The sequence below is a fragment of the Heterocephalus glaber genome, unplaced genomic scaffold, assembly GCF_053883595.1.
Source record: "Heterocephalus glaber isolate CG9 unplaced genomic scaffold, H.glaber_assembly_v1.0 deba00001509, whole genome shotgun sequence".
In the NCBI taxonomy this organism is placed as follows: domain Eukaryota; kingdom Metazoa; phylum Chordata; class Mammalia; order Rodentia; family Bathyergidae; genus Heterocephalus; species Heterocephalus glaber.
Genome location: NW_028258325.1, coordinates 36,370,259 through 36,391,126, shown reverse-complemented (window position 1 = coordinate 36,391,126; position 20,868 = coordinate 36,370,259). Strand labels below are relative to the sequence as shown.

At 33.6% G+C, this 20,868-nt stretch overlaps 1 long non-coding RNA gene across 1 annotated transcript in view; it reads right to left on the bottom strand.

Moving 5' to 3' along the window:
• Positions 1-2,077, bottom strand: part of LOC147825129 (uncharacterized) — a 36,604-nt gene extending 34,527 nt beyond the window's left edge. Inside the window, exon 1 of the long non-coding RNA XR_015441347.1 lies at positions 1,889-2,077. This is a non-coding gene — a long non-coding RNA (uncharacterized LOC147825129). The remainder of the gene's footprint in view (positions 1-1,888) is intronic.
• Between the last annotated feature and the right edge of the window lie 18,791 nt (positions 2,078-20,868).

Genomic DNA, 20,868 nt, shown 5'->3' with positions numbered 1-20,868 from the left:
ACAGAGTCAGAAATATAATTTGGAATAACACATAATGAAAGATTTTAATATACTTCTGTCAGAAATATCCATACATTCCAGCAAGAACTAGTAAAAGTCAATAGGTATGTGTGTTTGTTGGTACATATGTATGTGCATGTATATGTGTCTACACATATGCATTTATATATAGCTTATCATATAGAAATCACACATGATTTCCAAGTATAAAGATTATAAATGGGTTCATTGTTTAAAATAAAGGTTCAAAATTTGATGAGTTTCAAGCAATGTAATCATATAGTTTAATTTTCTGATAGTGATGCAATTAAATAATCATCTAGTGTATAATAAATTTATGTAATAAAAATTGAAATGTTTGTTTAAACTTTTCTACTAAATGAAACTTTGCACTTCAAAATGACTATGAGATTAAAAGAAAATAACTGCAAAAATACAAAATATTTGGAATGAATTATGATAGTATCACCTAACAAAACTTGATAAATTTACAAGGTAAGTGCATTAAAAATAAGTAGATTACACATGAAAATGAAAAATAAAAAAGCAAATTATGCTTTAAAAATTAGATATATAAAGATGAGTATATCAATTAAATAGAAAACAAACATTTCTGAGGATTCAACAACATAGGATGAGTTTTTTCAAAAGATTTTGACTTCATGCAGAGTTTTGTAAAGGATAGTATTGAAATCTGTCATTTCTTCATATTTTAAAGAAACAATTTGAATTTCATTCCCCTGTATCACAGCTAAGTGCAACTGAGAATAATTATCCACGTAACTGCTTAGTTAACAGATGTTGCATTATACTATCTTATTTTATTACTCATTATTAATTTCTATTAGTTATTATCTGCAAACTTTTCATATTTGGTGGCTTTTTTTGTGTGTATGTACTTTTTTGTTAAATGTCCAAAATATTTGTGTTATATGAACACTTTGTTAGACATTTAATGAAACTTTCATAGGGCATTGATTCATAAGATTTACTCCATTGAAGATATGTGAACATCCAATTAGCTTCTCAAATAAGAACAAACTTCAGATACTTAGAAATTAAATTATTTTGGTCTTTGAAAAAATAATTTTTTACTTTACTAAATTATCCCACTCTCACCAAAGTAGTTGCATAATTTTATACTTCCATTTAGAATATTTTTGTATGAAATTTCTTTTAAATTATTAAATCTTAATCAGAAGTTCTATTTTGTTTTTGTTTGTTTGGTTTTTTTGGTACCAGGGATCAAACTAGGGTCCTTGTGCTTGCGAGGCAGGCGGTGGAACCACTGAGCTAAATCCCCAGCCCTGAAGTTCTATTTTGAAATAAAAACTATAAATGGAAAAAATAATCTGCATATTCTTTGTTACTTCCACATTCTTTTGACTTCCAAAGCCTGCTTACAGGTGTCTGGATTATACTTTAATCTGGAATAGGCCTTTGAAATTATTGAAGGGGTTCCAGATTTATATCAGAGTAACTATGGAAACAAGCATAATAACATTTATGTAAAAGAAAACTTTTAGCCTTTAATGTGTTCAACATGTCAAGATAGGCTAGATTACACAAACAGGCGTCTCCATCAACAATGGCAACAATCATTTATTTATTTCCCATCTTACATTTTTTTGCCAATAAATAGGCATTTTTCATTATGTCAAGGACCCAAGTTAAAGAAGCACCCACCATTTCCAACCAGTTTTTAGGCTGAAAATGTAGCTTTAAATACTCAGCTCAATGGTCAGAACTTGTCAAATGACCCACTTAATCTCCAAAGGGCCAAGAAATATTCTTACTTCATGTGCAGAGGGGAAAAGAGCCAGCAATATTTAAGTAGATCTATTGATTACCAAAAGCTTCCCTTCTTATAACTGAATATTGTACTCACTCTCCTTTTTGTTTACGGAGCTCCATCCAGAAATGAGATTAAGTTGGAAGTTTAGCATCTGTAAGAACTAAAATACTTATTTAAATCCCAGGTCTGGAACCAACTCCTCACGATTTGAAAAAAATATCAAGAAAAACTTCAGTAGTTTAAAAGCCAGGGGTGATATTGCACACTAAACTCAGCTACAAAGGATACCGAGGCAGAAGAATGAAAAGTTCAAGCCTAGCCAGGGTAACTTAGCAACTTAGCAAGACTCTATCTGAAAACGAATAAACAAATCAATAGGGCTGGTTATGTAGCTCACAGAAAAATATCTCAGGGTTTAACTCCCAGGACTGCAAAATAAAAGCAAAATAAGCCAAACATACCTGAGCATGCACAGATACACATACACGCACACACACAACACACACAGAACTAACTAAATTGTCTTTTTCCCATTCAATGTACAAAAATCTGTTATTAGTTATCTATTTACAAATGAAAAAAAAAAAACCTTAAAGCAACATTGATATTTTACATTTCTGTCAGAAATCCAGGCATGAGTTCTCTGACTCAATATTTTTTAAAGCAAGATGTTAAATAAGATCTCAGTTATTTCAAATTTTGCTGTGGACTAGAACATCTTCCAAGTCCACTTAGTGATTGCTGGAAAGCTTCATTCCTTCTGGATCATTGGACTAAGTAAGATTCTTGTTCCCTCTCCAGATGCTGGCTGGTAGCCTCCATTGGTTCCTCATCTGTAGGGTTCTCCATGGGGGAGCTATTAACACTGGATCTGGCTTCCTCACAGCCAGAAGTGAGAACATAAGGGAGAGTACAAGCAAGATGAAACTTTCACTCTTCTATAATATAGTGTCAACCATGATAACTAAATATTTTTGCCACTAGCTATTTGTTAGAACCAATTCATCATCAGGCCTAGCCCACACTCACGAGGAGATTTAACAAGGAATGAATATTAGAAAGAACAGGTTATTGAAAGTCATTTAAAAACTAGCTACCACAGTTATAGAAGCACAGGATAATTTCAAATAATCCTCTTATTTCAGAAAGAATATAATAGAGACCCAGAAGATTTGGGGTCTTAGAAATTAAAAGGTATGGCTGAGGAGCAAATCACAAAGATTTTTCTACACTTGGGGTGAAGGTTGTTCCTTAATTAGGCCCTTGATAATATCTCTGGAATATGCTTCCCATTCTTTTGCTTTTGCTTGACACTGGTGATGTCTTATTTCCCCAAGGATTCTTCCTTCTCCGTTATTTTCCATTAACACATCTAAAGCATTGGAGAATATTCTCTTCTTGGGGGTCAAGCAAATTTCTAAATCTCACTTTTCCTTGACATTGGGAACCCAGAAGCTGTTTTTCTTTTCTATCTCTCTTTCAGTTTTTTGTCTTATATAAATAATTTTTTAGCCATGCTCATGGTGTCTTTCACACTACAATTTCTGAAACACTTAAGAAGAAACATATATCTAACTCCAGTTCTTGTGCCCAAAGCCTTCCATGCAGATATTTTCAACATAATTTCAGATACTTCAATTATCCTCTTATTTTTCCCATAGCCACTTTTGTCTAACTAAAAGGACTGGGGAGACTTTAATCTATTTAGAGATTTTTAACATTTAGTAAACTTGTCGAATCTTTATTTGATTCCTGCAGAATGAACAATATTTATTTGAACTGTTTTGTTCAAAGGAAACCTCACTTTACTGTTACAAATGAAGGATAAGAATGAGTTGCCTGACTTGCTAATTCAAACACTTCAAGTTTCTATTCATTTTAATCATATTTCCAAAGGTGCTTATGTATTTTGTAATACCTTAACAATATATGTTACTAAGTTTTTATTTTTCAAGTTCTTCCCCTAAAGCTAATTTGTTATTAGGGGCATCATGTACTTTCCATGTTATTGCAGGAGTCAGGTTTAAGAGATGTACTATATACAAGGGATTCTCATCATTCTAGCAAATGATAATAGATTCTTCATTATCCACTGAGCCACTACTCCATATTTAGTTTATTTTAAATGAAATCCACTTCTAGCTGTCAATGTCTGAATCTGTCACATAAGAGAACTTACAGGATGCTAAGAAAAAACTCAAGGGTTTAATTCAATGAAGTGTCATGATTTAACTTTTATACACACTCATCATGGGTTGTTATAGCGCTGCAATTATTATAGTAACTTGGGGATAGAAGATCACAAAACAGTAACTATTTTAAACCTCAGTTACTGTGTCTGAGAAAAAGATAGCTCCAGAGAGACTTGCATAATCAATTAAATGTCATGACTCAGAAGTAACACACGCCATTTCACAAGCTGTGTAACCCCATACAATCTAAGAGCGCATGAAGGTCAATCCTATAATTTTCTTATCAGCAGAATGAATGAAAAGTATTTAGTAAACAGAACTAAGGCCAAACATTTATTATTTTATTTACTTCTCATGTAACCCCATTAACTAGATATTAATTTCACTCATAAGAATTTGAAAACCAAACAGAAAAAGGTAAACTGCTCAATGTCAGGTAGAATGAAGTCAAAGACTGAAACTCAACTAGTCCCATTGTGGAGTTGGCTGCCTTAGCCATTGCTCCATGGTACCTGACATCAGTGAAAACAATTTGAAGTGAAATACAATAGACAACTTGTTGTTGTTGTTTGCTTGTTTTTTGGGACCGGGGATTGAACTTGGGTCCTTGCGCTTGTGCAGCAGGTGGCAAAACCACTGAGCTAAATCCCCGGCCCCAAAATAGACAACTTTTAAGTACTGGCTGATGATATTGCTTAGAGGTAGGATGCATACTTAGCACATGTGAGGCGAGACCCTGTCTTTGATCCCTCATACCAAGTTGGAAAGAGAGAGAGAAAGAGAGAGAGAAGGAAGGAAGGAAGGAAGGAAGGAAAGAAGGAAGAAGGAAGGAATTAAGGAAAGAGAGAGGAGAGAGAGAGGAAGGGAAGGGAAAAAATCAAAGTGACAATTATGCTACTCTTACCTACATATTCCTTTTTAGATCATTATGATTCTGAACTCTTTTCATAAGTATTCCAAGAAATAATCACAAGAAAGTTTTATGACTTTGGCTCTACGAATACCTATCACAATGTTTAGTTTATGCCTGAGTTTTCTGATGTTTTATAATGGGACAAAAGTGAATATCAAGGGTTGCTTGCTTCAGATTCATACTCATATTAATAATCAAGATTTGTACTTGTACATTTAATTATGAAGAAGAGCTTTTATTTCTATAAAGATGATATCTTTAGCTCAAATTACAGAGCCCCACAGTCACTAAATTTTAGATTTTTTTCTATTTTGTCTTTGAATCAAATATTTAAGAAAATTGGAATGCCTTAGCTCAGGAAGATTCTATTATGTTAAACAAAAATATTTATAAAATAAAGAAATTGAACAAATACAATACAATAACAAAATACAATAAACATTTATGAGAAAAGTACAGAAATAAATAACTGTAATACAAGTTTCATGTGACAAAGTTTAGGAAGGACAGAAAAGTGTAAGTGAAGCTCATGCAAAAGATAAAATATCTTTTAATATACTGAGGTAATGACTTCCTGCTACATTTGCCTAAACAAATATGAGACTTTATTTGGAAGCTTACATAAGCTTTAAAATTTTATTCTTCTCATATATTTTTTAAAAAGCTTTATTTGCTTCTATATAAAATACTATCAAAATTAAGAATACCAACATTCATATTTTAACTTTCCAGTTGAATCAATGCATTCAAGTGTCCTTGTGCCAAGTTTCTTGAGCTATTCAATAAATCTGTCATGAAAAAGATGATCTAAGTCTTATAACAGATGCATTGACCTAATCAGTTACAGCAAAATATTCTATTTAGTGTCATAAACATTTCAGTATCCAAAACATTGGAATTTAGTGGAACAGAAAGCTGACCCACAGGATTTGTTTTTAATGTAGCAAAAAGCGTCTTTTAAAATACTGTGGTCATAGTGTAAAATATTTCCTACTAAAGACTTAAGCATTGTTTAAAATCAGATACTGTGTTCTTCATCTAGGGAATCAATACTCTGTTCCAGTGTTATAAAACATCACATCAGAGAACAATAGCTTTGAAAAGTAACTCAAAAATTAACAGTTGTATACATTCAGATAAATCAAAAATCATTATTTTAAAACTGTCATAATTAATATATGGTTTAAAGAAATTCAGAAAACCATGTGCTGTTCATAACTGCAACTCTGCTGTCTTAGACAACCTCAAATAAAACACATACCAAAGAAGAGGGCTGGGATATTCATTATTTAAGATAATAAAAAGTTTTAATTACTAAACTATTGTAGGATGAACAAACAATACGAGAAAAATGGCTCATAAAAAAAAAACCAAGTATTTTCTTTTGTAGTAATTTGTGAGTATGTGTCTGTATATGTCATGTATATTTCTTATTCTCTCCTTTGTGAAGTACAGCAGAATAATATGAGTGATCTCAAGATAAAACTATTAAAATTGGGAACATAGTTAATTATCTTTAGTCAAAATATAATTTTCAAATAGGTAAAAATATGACTGTCATACAAATGTAAATAAACATATGTGCAAAGTTATTCATTGTTGAGAGAACCAGTGGTATGGAGTATTTATGGAAATGTCTAAAAAGGTTAGAAAAAGTTAGCTAGAATAGGAACAACTTGCTAACATTTTTAAGAGCAAGAAAATTAATTGTCTTTGATGTTACTGTCTTTATCAGTCAGACATTTGCAAGTTAATACAGGTTTATATTATTTATAATATATGTTAAATATATTATTTATAATATAGGTTTATATTTCATGGGTTCCACAAAACCCTTATTCCCAGTGTTAAGAATATTTCACTTGTTATTGATCAATTTCTTGGTAATAGCCATTCTCTCTGGAGTAAGATGGAATTTCAGAGATTTTTCAGTTTGCATTTCTCTAATGGCTAGAAATGTTAAACATTTTTTCCTGAAATCAAACAACAAATGGTGGCAAGGCTGTGGGGAAAAAGGAACCCTTCCACATTGTTCATGGGAATGAAAACTAGTGCAATTATTATGGAAATCAGTAGAGAGATTCCTGAATATACTAAAAATAGAAATTCCATTTGACTAGGCTATTGCCTTCTAGGTATCTCTTGAAAGAGTTAAAGATACCATGTTACAGTGGTGTAAGCACAGCCATGTTTATAGGAGAATAATTTACAGTATTACCCTGTGTGTCCATCAACAGATAAACAGATAAAGAAAATGTGACTTTTATACCCAATGGATTACTGCTCTGCAATAAAAAAAAATTTTGAATCATTGGAATGAAAATGGATGCACCTTCAAACCATAATGTTAATTGAATGAAATAAATCAGATACAATTAAATATTGCATAGTTTCTCTTATAAGAGAAACCCAAAATATAAATAAAGAACAAAATAAAATGAGACAACAGCAAGTAGGGAGATAGATCTTTTGCAAAAAAGAAGAAGACCAAAGATGGAGGAAGAGAAGAGGGAGAGAAGGAGAAAAGGATGAAAACAAAATTGCAATATAGATGTACCAACTTCTCACAGGGAATGTTATCATCATGTACTGCAAAAATGTACTATTAAAACATAAAAACTAGAAAGAATATTTCATTCTCAGAGCACTGAATATTTTATGAATATTAAAATAATAAAATGTTATTGCAGAGATACAAGTTATTAGTGATTAGGGACTTATATTGGATCATTTACAGAACACCTAAGTTTTAATTGATGGTGTGTTGAAAAAAAACCTCACAAAACATGAAACTTGAGTCTGGTGAAAGACTGGATGGAAAATCTCTGTAAAAATCCTTGTCATAAATTAGCCTTTTGGGTCAGAAACAATCCCTCCTTGGAGAAGGAGACATGAAATGTATTATTGGTGAAGTAGAAAGATGAAAATAATTTATCTGGAGATTTCTGATTAACAACCTATTTTTACAAAGGTTTGGAGACCATAATCTGTATAATTTATATGGCCAAAAGCAAAAACTTGAAAATTAATTTTATATTACTATTGTTACACTCAGGAGTTGGAGAAACAACCAAAAATCCTCTGTGGGGGAAACTATTCTAATTTCAGTCCTTAAACACTTCCCACATAAAAAGTTTGAAATTATAAGCTCATAATTTTAAGAAATTGACAAAATTTTTAAAATCTACACATATAAGAACAACCACAATCAATTTCAGAGTAATAAGACAAGGAAAAAATTAAGACAATACAGTGAACAAAAATATAAACTTGTTTGATACATATAAGAATAATTAAAGGAGAGGAGAAAACATGAAGGAATCTATCAAAATGGCAAGGCAAAATTGAAGGTACAACAAATAGTTATATAATTGAAAAAACATATGATAAAATTGAAAAATAAATTTCAAGAAAATTATTTAGAAGATAGCACAGAAAAACAAAAAGGAAAATTTGAGAAAGTAGTTCACAAAACATGGGGGATAGATTTAGTCGTTTTAACCCAAAACCAAAGAGGATTTTTATAGAGATATGACAAAAATGAAATATATATAATGGCTGATTACTTTTTTCTAATTGATGGAAGACAACTATCCCCTATCAGATATTCTCTTTTTCAGAATATCAGTGACAAATTAGATGATTTCTTGAGGGAGTTATGGGTAAGTTAAAATTGTGTCAGAGTTGGTCTCCATGATCATCACTGATAATCATAGAGAGATCAGAAAGAATAAGATAACCTGATTCTGCCTGGAACACCTTGATTCAATCATGAAAGTATTTCTTTTAAATGTGAAAACAGAACTCTGAGACTGCATGTAGGATCAGTTATTTATATGATCTATTTAGAGTAAGAACATCTCTCAAAGGTCAGTATGCAAGGGAAAATGTAATTTCATCACTGCTAAGAAGTTCACTCCATATATTAAACAAAAGGTTACATCAATTTAAGTTGTGTTTGGAAACCTCAAGTTTGAATTATTTGTGAAACCAATTTCTTTCAGAGTCCCTCATTTGGAGATGAGTGTGAGTTTTACAGAACTTTCTTGAATGATAATTAAGCCTATTTAATGAGAATGTATCTCACTAGGCAAATTCAGACAATGACTAGTGCTTCTCTTTATGTGAAGTTGTAAGTCAAACTGCACCTAGACTTCCTATACAGATCATTATTTAACATTATTAAATTGTGACACTACATGATTTTGACTAGAGAGAATCCTTTCTGATTAATAATAAGAACTCAATGGAAAGCTGGTTGATCAGAAGGTAGTATTCATAGTACAGATTCTCTATGGATGGATATATATATATATATATATATATATATATATGGGTTTCCTTAGCCAAGAATCCGAGTCAGTTAAACTAGAAGAAGAATGCATTTTCTCTACATCTATCAAAGAATTCAAAACATCAATTGATTGATTTGATTATTTGTTTGGGAAAATAATTATAAGGGTAGTGCATTATTATAAGCCAATTCAAAGAGGTTAGTCTTGACTCTTTTGGCCTTCACTGAAAGGGCTCAAGCTGGGAAATACCAGGGTCAGATTTGCATTTTATGGATATTTGTTTTGCATTTGGATGTATTATGGGAGTGGAGGACAATAGTCATGGAAACCAGTGAGGAGCATATTTCTATGTCTGAACAGGAGTCAATGAAAGTTTTACCCTAAAAAGGGGTTGTGGTTTGAAAAATATGAAGGAAGATTCTCTTACAAGGAAGATTTAGGTAACAAATAATCAGGAATTTTTGAATGATTGTAGGTAGAGGGGATCATGTGAGGGGGAGGTGAAAATCCAGGATGTTTGCAGTTTCTTGGGAATGGTCACTAAGTGTTCTAATCAACTGAGATAGAGAACCCAAGAAGCTATAAAGTTAATAACCCATAAATGCAACCATTTCTCTCCATTCTTCCTGATGCTCACCACACTTCCTTTTAAATATTTCTTTGTAATTTTGTTAATTACATAGTCTGTTCCAAAAATAACAAATGTAGAAAGCAAACATTATCCTTAGTGATCTCTCACCCACCATAAGTTCTACCAACTCTTTAGTACATAATGTATTTAGCTTTTTTCCATCTAAATGCAATAGTTTATGAAATAGAAATGAAAATCTAACTATGTTTTTGTGTCTAATTCTTCTTTAAAATTTATTTACTGGGGAAAGTTTTCCACCCACCAGATGGCTTCCATTAGCTCCCACAGAAAACTCCTATGGTCACTCTCAATTTTAAAACATAGTATAACATTAAGGCATTAGAATACTAAGTTCAATGTATTACTTAGCATTTCAGTCCAATCTTTATTCAAAAATAAGGATCCTTCTACTCGTCTTATTTGGCTCAGCTATGACCTATAGATATCAGGTGGCTGCCTTTAGCAAAAGGAATTATGGCTGTTTTCCTCTTTCACACTTTTTTCTTCTTCCACCCACCAGCTGTAGCTACTGATCATTCCCAGTTTGCAGAGTGGAAAGTAGGAAAAGGATAGAGCATCATAATGGCCTTATTTGGATGGAATGATCAGAAGAAGGCTTCACACTCTCCATGTCTGGCTGACATTGAAATCTACCTCTTTCATGACAAAATATATGATGTCTCCAAAGACTCTTTTTTCACCCTTCGGATTCAACCTCCCAAATGGAAGGTGATGTTTCCTTTCCCTTGACTGCTACTGGTCTTGTTTGCCAGTGGCCAACTTAATTCAGATTCCCTTTTAGATCATTTCCCCGTATATTGTAGTGGTTTTAATGGGCAGAAACCAAAGTGCTCCAAGTGCCAATGTTAAGATTCTTGTCTGGTACACAAGGAAAATACAAATAAAGATTTATTCTTTCTCCTAAAAAAATCCAAGTGGTCTCAATTAAAATGTTTTCAGTAGATTTGAGGGGAGAAGAGAGTTGCCCACCATTAATGTCTCACCCCCTCCCTTGTGTGAGTGTGTGTGTGTGTGTGTGTGTGTGTGTGTGTGTAATTCATGGCAGGGTTCCCATTATTTGCCCAAAATAAAAGAATCACATAAACCCTCTCTCAGTCACCAATCTTGCAATTCCTCACCCTCTTGCTGGGGACTGAACCCAGCACCTGAAGCATGCTGGGAAAATACTTTACAATTGAGCCACACCAAAAATCCCCCATCTTGCATTGTTTTATATTCTCTGGGTGAATTTACACCTTCTGACTTATTCACAGCACTCTTTATAGGAGCATCAGTTGTAATTTAGTGACATTTGTTTTGTTTTTATGAAGCACTGGAATTTTTGCCTTCTTTATCAATACCTATTAAAACAATAGTCTCCAGGTATATTTGGCACCCTTCTTTTCAGTTATAGATGACACATTACATGATATAACAAGAAAAAATGAGAGTACACAGTGAATTTTTAGTGTAATTTCTGGTGACCTAACATGTTGGAGTTTATATAATAAAAGAGTTAATGGCAAGAAAGATACTTTCAATTCTGAAACATTTTATTGAAAATATTGGATCTTAGATTTTCAAAGCACTAGGAATTTTTAGCACAGAGTGTATTAAAAATCAATTTTGAATTTAATGAAATTGAAGTGGAAAATAAGAGGGAATTAAAGTTTTGTGCTCAGAGAAATCATTATATGCAAATTGTGAGTACTTGATGCAGAATCACTGGGCACAGAAGGTTGCTGAGTTACAGCTCTGGGACAAGCACAGCTTCAGCTTTACAAATGTGAAGCTACACTTTTGAAAAATACCGCCTAAGAGTTGGAGGAAATTTTCTCATTGATTACAAAATAAATAACAAAAATAATCTAGTACTTTAGAAGTGTTTTGGTTCTTTCTCTTCAAAAAGAACTTCCTATTCTAAGTTCAGATGTTTTCCTCTAGAAAATAAGACTGTAATGGGTACCCTATTTTGGTCTACTGAAGGATTTAAAATAGATTTGAACAATATACTATAACTTTGAATTGAATAAATAGGGAATTAACTAATGTTCCTATATGGTTAAAAGGGGTGCCATTTTTATTCATCAATCAAATTTTTGCTTAAATCTTACCATGTGGGAGGCAACTGGATCTGATCCAATACATTAGAGAAGGACGCTGTTGAGATCAATAGGCACTGACTAGGAAGGTAGTTACAATGGGAATGGAGGATTTCAGGGAAAAAAGAGCAAAGCTCTTTTAGGAATATTTGTAGAGGGATACTTTTACCAGGAAATAATTATATTAACTTTAAGTATTTGCTTCTGGTTCACAAAATATAACAAACAAAATAAGTACAATGTCTGAATAAATATAACGTTATCCAGTCTAAATCATGTTTTATTGCTTCAGTATTTTACACTTAAAAACCTCTTGAATATTTTCCAGTCTCTTGACATTGCAACTTACTTTCTTATATCATTTATCTTTTATTGTATTGCTGAAAATGAACTTTTTCTAAATAACAGGAGTTTCTTCTTCTGAATAATAATTCTCTGGTTCATACAATTGAATACATATATGATAAAATGTCCTTAATTGTATACTTAATTACTTTCAGCCACAATCATTATTTCCCAAGAATGAGTAGAATGCATGATTCCACAGGAATCATGAAAGAAAATGATGGTTCTTATATTGGTCAATATGCCACTAAAAACACAGAATTGACAAAATTTGAGCAGAAAGTCTCAGGGTGATAAAGGACACATAGAATCACTAGGAGAGTTGAAGGAACATATTCTATGTTTAAATAACTTGCATGCACTCCATGTGTCACCACAGTGGGCCTCCAAGAAATAATACTATTACTGTCATATCAGAAAGTAATACAGTCTGGAAGTTCTTATTAGCTGATCCTCTGCTGTTGTCTGTAACTGCCTTGGAACTTTCTTTTTGTCAGAAATTATAGGGATGGGTCTTATTGGGACATCTTGAATGAAATTCACAATGATAGTTGAGAAGAATTTGAGGCATCTGGGACATGGATTTGTATCTTCCCATCCTTGTGAAGTTCAAAAAAGCACTCACTGAGAAGGTTGAAATGTATATTATTATCATAAATCATCATATTGCTTCATACTGTGACTAATTGGCAGATTAAAAATAAATGCTACAGCACATGGGGATTTAATACTATCTCTGTGTATTATTAAAGTTTCCACAAAATAAAAATTAATAAAAGTTTAAAAATCATACCTTAGCTCATGCCAAACAAGAGAATATTGCTGCTCTAAAAGAATACAATTTGTCTAGTCAGCCAATGCTACTGACCCAAGGCCTACCTACTCTTCAAGATATGATGGTAAGGGATACTAAAAATACCAACAAACTTCATAGACACTGTGTTAACCACCAGAGAACTCACAACTAGCAAGAAGAAGTTAACTCAGCAATTAGAAATGCTAGAAATCTGGAAGGAAGCTCCCTGCCTCCATCCCAGGATCCTAGGGCAGAGAAGGTGAGCTGATTACAGCACCTGGAAGGAAACTGCCCACATCCATTCCAGACTCATAGAGCAGAGAAGCTCAGCTGGTCACAGCACCCAGAAGGAAACATCCCCGCTGCTATCCCAAGCTCCTAGGGCAGAGAAGGTGAGCGGCGTGGGTGCCAGAAGCATCCCCTCGCGTGGAAATGAGAAGACACATAAACAAGCCTCAAAAACAGAGTTCCACATCACCTACAGCAACCCCAAAGGGAAACGAGATGGAACAATCTGATACTCAACCACCTGGACTCTCTGAAGTGGCAACAAAAGAGGATCTGGGGAAAATGAAATCAGAAATAATTACTCAGATAACAGCAAAGATTTTGCTCATGGTGTAACACATTATTAATAAATCTAGAGAGGACACAGATAAAAAAATAATGATCTGAGGAACATGATGGAATCCCAACATAAGAAACAAATGGATTCCATAAAACAGATATAAACAGATTTCCAAGAGATTAAAAACTCCATTGAAAGTTTGCGCAGCAGAATGAATCAATGTGAGGATAGAATTTCACATATAGAAGAAAAGATTGCAATCAGTGCGGGGGAAAAGAAAAATTTCTTTAAAAGTGTAAGGGAACATAACAAATCAATCCAGCAGCTGCTAGACAATGCAAAGAAGAAAAACACAAGACTGATTGGAGTCAATGAAGAAGGAGGAGAGAGTGCAGATGACATTAAAAAAACTGTTCACAGAAATGATGGCAGAAAACTTCCCAAGGAGGGGAAAAGAACTTGACATGCAGATAAGTGAGGCATACAGGACTCCAGCTAGCCTTAATCAAAAAAAAATCTACACATAAGCATATAATAGTTACGATTCCAGAAATCCAACAGAACAAAATTCTACAAGCAGTGAGAGAAAAGAAACAAATCACATACAAAGGAAAGCCCATCAGAATCACAGCAGACTTCTCAATGCAAATCCTCAAGGCAAGAAGAGCTCAGAGTGATGTATTACAAGCCCTAAAGGAAAACAGCCTCCAACCCATATTGATGTACCCTGCAAAACTATCTTTCAAAATTGATGGAGTAATAAGATACTTTCATAACAAAGAGCACCTCAGGAACTTCATGAATACCAAACCGGCACTCCAAAAAATTTTAGACAATACCCTAGGAAAAGACAACGAGGATCACAACCCCAGGAAACCCAGCAGAATGAATCCATTGGGTGTGACAAATTAAACGCAAAGGGGGAGAATCCAACAAAAAGAAAAAGTCATGACAAGGCTTTTAAAACTTTTAACTTCATCTCCCTAATGAGTGTATAATTCAATCTTATTATGGTACTGATTGGTATTTTTCTGATTCTAGATTTGCACACCATTCCTTGTGCTATACTGGCTATTTATCATCTTCTTATGTCTACTTTTTAATTGGGTTGTCTATTAATGAGCTCTAAGAATTCTTTGTATATTCTGGTCATAGATTATATGCATTGTAAATATGCTCTGTTTAAGGACTACTTTTCATTTTAATGATGTCATTTAAAGTTCTAAATTTTGATGGAATCTCATTTATCAATGTTTTTCTTTTATACATCATGTCTTTTGTATCCTAGGTAGTTCTTGCCAACCCTGAATTCATAAATATTTTCCCTTATAATTTCTTCTTAAAGTTTTATACTTTTAGGCTTTCTTATTTAGGTTCATAGATCCCTTCAAGTTTTTTCATGTATGGAAAAAAAAGGGTTGAGGTTAGTATTTTATATATGGATACCAGGTGTTCTAGTGCCATCTGCTGAAAACACTATCTCTTCCTCGGCTCTTGAATTGAGTTTATATTCTATAAAATGCAATGTTAAATAATCTTTCAAAACTCAGTGGCCCATATATGTGTGGTTCTATTTGTAGATTCTCTCTTTTATTCCAGTGATCTATATGTCTTTCCTTACACCAACACTGCCTTGATTACTGTAGCTTTAGAAGAAGTCTTAAAATTAGGTACTAAACATCTTCCAACACTGTTTTTGTTTTTGTTTTTAACTTTTCTAGGTCCTTTGTACTCCTACATAACTTTTAAATTTAAATTTCCAATTCTTCATTTATAGCAAGTATACACAAACCTGAATTTTTATATATACCTTGTGTTTTCTTATCCTGCGAAATTCAAGTACAAGTTCTAGGGGCTCCTAGAGATTTCTTAGTATTTTCTCTGTAGATGATCATTTCATCTACATGTAAAGATTTTGCTTCTGCCATGCCAATCCTACCCTAGTTGTATCATTTTATTGCCAGACTATTTTGGTGGGGACTAGGTTTCAAAGTTTAATGGACAGATAAAGAGTAAGTATATCTGCCCTTGTTCTGCACCTTAAGGAGAAAGCATTGTATCTTCTCCATTCATACAAGGCAGTCTCACTGGAAGTATGGAGTACATGTCTTTAATCTGTTGAGAAGTTTCTGTTCTACTTCTAGTCTCCTGATAGCTTTTACCATGAACAGCTGTAGAATTTAGTCCAGTACTTTTTCTCCAACTAGTGACAGGATCATATAGCTTTTTCCTTTCCTCTGTTAAAATGATGACTTTTGGGGGTGGATCTTCCAATGCTGAACCAACACTGCCATCCCTATAACAAAACCACTTTCTACATCCTGCCAGATCTGACTTCCAATAGTTTGTTCTGTTAAACAAATTTCTATCTATGTTCATACTTTTTTCTTCTATTATCTTTATCCAGTCTTAGGATTAGCACAATGTTGAGTTCCTAAAATGAGGGGAGAAGTGTTCCTTCTTTTTTCTGCTTTAATTATTTGATATAATTTATCAGTTAAAATGTTTATGAGCCTGCTATTGTCATATAGGTAGGTTTTCAAGCTAGGAATATACTTTCTTTAATAGGTGCTATTCAAATTTTATATTTCCTCCAGAGTTAGTTTCATTAATTTGTCTTCCAAGGTACTTCTTAGAAGTGGTCAAATTCATTTCAAAAAAGATTTTTGTAATATGCTTTGTATATCCTTTTAAATTCTGTAAAATCTGTGATAATGTCTCCTAGATCATAATATTTTAATTTTTAAAATGTATAATTGATATTGTGTAACAGGAAGAAAAGGTCTAAAAGACCAGGAGAATTGTGAAGGGTAAGGGAAGGGAAAAAAGAGAAAGGAAAAAATATGAGAAGAGGAAAAAAAATGGAAACAAGGTCTTTGCAAATAGGGAGGGGTGGAGGGGGTGAAGGGATGGCAAGGGAAGGGAGAAAAAAATAAGAACCAAGATACTCATGTAAAGGTATAAGATCCCAATGATGAATGTAACTGTATTTTATTCCAAAAATGTACCAATAAACTTAATGGGGGGGGAAGAAATGCTAGAAATGTCACTAAAGAGAAATATTACATTCTATGTAAACATATAGCATGTATCCTAAATAATCTAATCTCAGGTAGGGTGAATACAAACATTTCAGAGGAAGTATGCTAAATCTTGAAGGATGAATAAGGGTTAAAAAGGAGGCGGTAACAGTTTAGTGTTCTCAGAACAATTAAAACTGAGGGAGTTATTAATATTTATTTATGATGGATGAGACAATGTTCTTGGGAGGAAACAAAAGACAGGTCATGAAAGACTCTGTGACCAGTAAAGGAGTTTGTTCTTTATATCCTGGATCATGAGAAGCTATTGATGAATTTTAAAGGTAAAATAAAATATTATATATGTCTTCAAAATTTTATTTTGGCAACTATAAATTTGTTTTTATGTAGGCAGATAGATCATTATGCATTCATTATAATAAACTAAGCAAGAGGTTTTGGTTGCCTGAGAGAGGAGTAGAGAACAATAGATGAATGAACAGATTCTTGAAGACAACCTCTGCAGGTCTTAGTATGTGATGATCTTTAAGGGTGAAGGAAAGGAATTAGTCAATGAGTATTCAAATTATGCTGGGGTGGTAAACAGGAAAAACTTTGGGGCAAAAGAAAATTCAATAGGTGCTAATCATGAAATCTGATTCAAAACATTTGTATTCAAGATGCCTGAAGATAAAAACATAGTTTTTATATTAAAATGATCAAATTAATCAATGTATATAAAGTACTGGGTGTCATGCTTCGCAGGGTAAGAATTCAGTAAATGATGGGCATTACTTATCTACTTGGACTAAGTTATCAGATTAGAGAGATATATTTGAGTTGTTGGGACCAAGAGATGATTAATAAAGCCTCAGGAATAAGCAATATTACAGAGAAAGGATGTAGAAGAAGAGAGCGCCTAGGGCCAAGGTTTTAAATTCAGCAGGAAAGGGAGATGGACCTCATGTAAACACTGATTCTAACCATCAATAAGAGAGTGCAGATGTTTTGTTCTCTGCTATGACTTTCCTAGTTAAAAATCTAAAGTTGCCCTGTGCATATTTGAGATTTGTCTACATGAATACAACAAAATACTGTTGTTCAGTTGTGTGACTTCTGGCCTAGATGGAAAATGACAAATAACAAGTTTCATATGTTTCAGTTTCACTGAAGTCCTCAAAATTACACAGGGTTTAATATTAAAGCACCTACAAAACAAAAACAAAAAAAATCACAAAGTTGATTTATTACAAATATACACACACATACAACACATCTACAGGGAGTTTCAGCAATAGAAATAACTGTCATTTACTAAGTTATTGCCTTCTAGGCACAATATCTGCTATTGTATAAATAAAATGTTATAATTACCAGTAGGGAAGTCAAACTTAATCGTCAATTAGAAATGAGAAATGTGAGGCTTCAGGCAGTGAAGTGCCCTGTCCAGTGTCACACTATAACTGACAAATATGAGAATCAAACTGAAGCCTCACTAACTCCAAACTAGAATATTTTCTCCCTTTATTAAGAGTTTGTAAAAGAGAAGTCAATCATACAGACATGAAGGCCAGCTGCCATTCATGTTCTAAACAGTGGTGCAGTCCTCAGCCATTTTGGTCCCAAACCTTTTTGGGACCAGTTTCATGGAAGACAATTTCTCCATGGATAGGAGAGGGTAGGTAGAAGCTAGGGGATGATTTGGAGTTGATTCAAAGGAGCTAACAACGAGATCCTTGGCCTATACAGTTCACAGTAGGGTTTATATTTCTGTGAGAATGTTATGTAGCTGCTGATCAGACTGGAGGCAGCACAAAGGCTAGCGGATGTTAGTGCAGATGAAGCTTTGTTTGCTGGACCACTGCTCACCTCCTGCTGTGTGGTCCAGTACTGGTCCATGGTCCAGGAGTTGAGGATCTCTGTTCAAAAAGTGTTCAGTACCATAGCTGAGAAATCCCATTCATGGTGAGAATGCCCAGGTGCACACAGGTGTGGATTCTCTGTCTTTATGCAGAAATCCATTCCTGATGCCTTTTATTTTCTAGTCTCTGAGAAGATAACACTGAAGGAAAAAAAAGATTAATGCTTGCTGTAATAATAGTCATTGGGGGTAAAAGAATACATAAACTTTGGAAAAATAATCCATATCCCATCTAATCTTGTTTCATGCTAGAGAAGTCCAGTGTGGAACAGTGCCGGGTTCAGAGAATAAGTACATGACAGCTCCTCTCTGTCATGTCAATCCATTCTGGGGACACAATTTTCAGTACTGCAGGCCACTTAGTATGGCCCATCTCTGACAGATTCTAGCATTCTGATAGATGAGGAATACATGAGTGTTCTCTTTGGTTTTTGACACATGGAAAATGAAAATAATACCCTAGGAAGAATATAATCCAGAAAAGAACACCTAGGAACCAACTGGCCATTCTTCCCAAGATCTAGTATTTAGATTACACATACCCTACCCACCACTCTTTTTGAGATGATAAAAACATAGCTTCAGCACTACTCGAATAGTTAATCTTGATTTCACCCATCCTTGGGTTTTGAGGCATTATTTTCTTGTTCTCATTTTATCTGCTTCCCTTCTCCTTTGGAAATCTAGATCTTGCTGTTTTCAGTAGTAGCATGCTGCAGCCATATCATATGACTCTTGAGCATCAACTTTTAAGTTTATAGGAAATTCTGAGACAAATTTTAAACAATCATGGTTAAAAGTTAAATTTTATAAACATAATTGAATAAATTATATTTTAAAATGGAATGGCCAATTGGTCCCTGATTAATAAAAACCAAAAACTGATCAGTTGTTAATTATTTTAATACACTTGCTATTTTTTATAATCTCATATCTATTATATCTATGTGGTGGGGTTACTCTACAAGGGGATGAGGACACTCATCTCTTCACAACACTGTGTTCAGCAGTAGCACATTATAGTAGTGCCCTGAAATTAGCAAGGACAGGAGAGAATTTAAACTATCAAAATTAGAGAAAACTACTAGTTAGGTCTTCATTAGTTGTTTTGTTGATTATTAAGACTTACCAAAGTGATGGAGAAAGTGTTAATAATAAAAATTGTATGCAGAAATGTATTGTATCATTAGTTATTTTAATATGACTAATAGAAGAATTCAAAATTACTTTCCAATATTTGGAAACTATTATTGGACTAACAGTTGTTCAATTATTGACAAGTAAGTAAAACTATGACACACCCAGTCTTAAAGATGAAAGGAGCTTCTGTGAAATTATGTAACTTATGTGACTTTCAGGAATAGTTAAATAGTAGAATCCATATATTTAAATGTCAAAATTAAATGTAAACTATAAACATAAAAATGAGGACTAGAGGGGATTCTGGGCCACCGTTCCACCGCTCCCAGCCCAGAGGAAGGGGCTTCTGGACTGCTGTTCCACTGCTCCAAGCACAGACGAGTTGAGATGCACAGGTACCAACGGCACCCTGCCACTGAAATGAGAAGACATGTAAATAAGTCTCAAAACCAGGCTTCCAGATCACCTACACCAACCCCAAAGAGAAATGAGATGGAACACTCTGATACTCAATCACCTGTACTCACTGAACTGGCAACAAAAGAGGATCTGGAAAAAATGAAATCAGAAATAATTTCTCAGATAACAGTAGAGATTGTGCCCATAGCGAAAGACATGATTAATAAATCTAGAGAAGAAACTGATAAAAAAAAAATAGAGGATCTGAGGAACATGATGGAATCCCAACATAGGAAACAAATGGAGTCCATAAAACAGATACAAACAGATTTCCAGGAGATTAAAAACTCCATTGAAAGTCTACACAGCAGAATGAGCCATGTGAGGACAGAATTTTGATATAGAAGATAAGATTGCAATTGATTACGAGGAAAAGAAAAATTGCTCCAAAATTGTAAGGGACCACAAGAAATCAATCCAGCAGCTGCTAGATGATGCAAAGAAGAATGACATAAGACTGACTGGAGTCAAAGAAGAAACAAGAGAGAGTGTAGATGACATAAAAAAAAACTGTTCAAACAAGTAATGGCAGAAAACTTCCCAAGCAGGGGAAAAGAACTTGACATTCAGATAAGTGAGGCATATAGGACTTCAAATAGCCTTGATCAAAAAAAATCTACACATAGGCATACATCTGTTAAGATTCAAGAAACCCAACAGAAGAACAAAGTTTTACAAGCAGTTAGAGAAA